This window comes from Neomonachus schauinslandi, chromosome 7 (assembly GCF_002201575.2).
Source record: "Neomonachus schauinslandi chromosome 7, ASM220157v2, whole genome shotgun sequence".
NCBI lineage: Eukaryota > Metazoa > Chordata > Mammalia > Carnivora > Phocidae > Neomonachus > Neomonachus schauinslandi.
In genome coordinates, this window is record NC_058409.1 from 1,495,388 (window position 1) to 1,498,133 (window position 2,746).

A 2,746-nucleotide genomic window follows, 5' to 3' on the forward strand; every position below is an offset into this window, starting at 1 on the left:
ACACAGCCATCTGTGGGAGGTGGCACTGCATAGATACTTGCTGCATAGCCTATCTCACCCACAAGTTCTCCAGAGGAATTACCATTCTAAGCCTACTGACCTTGGCACTGGACTTAGCCTATTTTTTCTTCTGCACCTACCCCACTCATCCACTTCTTCCATGCACAGCACCCTCTATGGCCATCATACTTTGGGAGATCCAGCCAGGAACTAGTGACTCAACACAGATTTTGCTAACAGGTTGTGCCCTGCTTAGTTAGCATGAGCACAGACACCACACACACCCAGCCACCACCACGAGCACAGAAACTACACACCATGCCAGCAGCAGAGCAAACAGATGCCACACAACCCTGGACACCAACACTGTCATGCACTGTACCCCCAGATGTTGCCACTACACTACTGCTATGCTTTGGGGGATCCTACCTAAGACTTGTGGCTCAGTGCAAATTTTATAACACCACTGTCTCACCCATGAGCCCTCCTGTGTTTATGCCTTCTTGGAACCCATCTGCCTAGTTTTCACTTACACCACAGAGAGCAAGCACAGCCCACACAGGTAGAGAGTTAATGCAGATGTCTGGACGGAAGGGAAAAGCTACCCAGACAAAATAGCAAGATACAAGCAACACACATAGGGAACTCCCCTGTAGAGCCAAGTTCTGATGAAAGGGGACACTGTATATAGGGCACTACAGGAAATCTTTCTCAGGAGCACCTGGTAGCTTAGTTGGTTAAGCATCTGTCTTTGGTTCAGGTCATGATCCCAGCTTCCTGGGACTGAGCCCCACATTGAACTTCCTGCTTAGTGGGGAGCCTACTTCTCCCTCTCCTGCTCCTGCTCCCCCTCCTTGTGCTCTCTCTCTCTTTCTGTCAAATAAATAAAGAAAATATTAAAGAAAAGGAACTCTTCATAAAGTCAATTTTTCTTTTCTTTTTTTCTTTTTTTCAAATATTTTATTTATTTATTCATGAGAGTCAGACAGAGAGAGAGAGGCAGAAGCAGAGGGAGAAGCAGGCTCCCCACCTAGCAAGAAGCCTGATGCAGAACTCGATCCCAGAACCCTGGGATCATGACCTGAGACGAAGGCAGATGCTTAACCATCTGAGCCACCCAGGTGCCCCTCTTTTTTCTTTTTTTTTTTTTTTAGAGAGAGCATGCAAGTGGGGGGAGGACAAAGAGAGAGGGAAAGAGAGAATATTTTTCTACTTTTTAAAGATTTTATTTATTTATATATTTGACAGAGAGAGAGCCCAAGTAGGGGGAGAGGAAGAAGCAGACTCCCCGCTGAGCAGGGAGCCTGATGTGGGGCTCCATCTGAGGATCCTGGGATCATGACCTGAGCCAAAAGCAGACACTTACCTGACCGAGCCACCCAGGTGCTCCAGGAGAGGGAGAATCTTAATCAGGCTCCACGCTCAGCACAGAGCCCAATGCGGGGCTTGATCTCATGACCCTGAGGTCATGACCTGAGCAGAGATCAAGATTGGGATGCTTAACCAACTGAGTAACCCAGGTGCCTGTAAAGTCACTATTTTTAAGACCAGAAGATGTAGCTGACTTTCCTAACACAGAGAAATGGGCACAGAGAGGTCAACAAAATGAAGACATAGCATTTTTCCTAAATAAAAGAATATGGCAAAATCACAGTGGGAGATCTAAGTGAAACAGAAATAAGTAGTATACCCGAATGAGAATTTACTTTAGTGATCATAAAGATACTCACTGAACTTCAGAAAAGGGTGGAGGACATTTTTGAGACCCTTTACAGAGATAAAATAAACATATCACAGATGAAGAACTCAATAAATACAATAACAAATAAAATAGATGAAATAAGTAGTAGATTAAAAAAGCAGAAGAATGTATCAGTGTCCTGGAGAATAGAGTACTAGAAAGCAATCAAGCTGAACAGAGGAGAGACAAACACTTGATAATGAGAATAGACATAGAGAACTCAGTGAATCCATCAAGTATAATAACATTCACATTATAGGGACACCAGAAGGAGAAGAGAGAGAAAGGGAGTAGAAAATGTATTTGAAGAAATAATAGATAAAAACTCCCCAAATCTGGGGAGGAAAATGGAGTTCCAAATGCATGAGCCAAAGAGATTCCAAAACAAATTAAACCCAAGGAGGTTCACACCAGGACTCACAGAAATTAAAATAGCAAAAAGTAGTTATAAAGAAACAACTTTAAAGGTGGAAAGACGACAGAATGCGGTTATATACAAATAAACCCCATAAAGCTATCAGCTGATTTTTCACTAAAAACTTTGCAGGCCATAAGGGAGTGTCATGATATATACAAAATGCTGAAAGGGAAAAATCTGCAGCCAAGAATATTCTATCCAGCAAGGCTGTCATTCAGAATAGGAGGAGAGATAAAGAGTTTCTCATAGAAAGAAAAACTAAAGAGTTTATGACACCAAACCAAGCCTGCAAGAAATACTAAAGAGGACTATTTGAGTGGAAAAGAGAGGATAAAAGTGACAGTATGACTTAGGAAACACAAAAACAGTAAAAATGAATATTTCTGTAAAAATCATTCTAAGGATTTATAAAATGAAAGGATGTAAAATATAATACCAAATCTCTGAAATCTGTAGGGGAGAGGAGAAAAGAATGATTTCAAAATTAAGCAATAATTAATAATATTAATAAGCAACCATCAGCTTAATATAGATGGGTATGCAGAGGATGTTACACATAAACCAAATGGTAGCCACACATAAAAAAA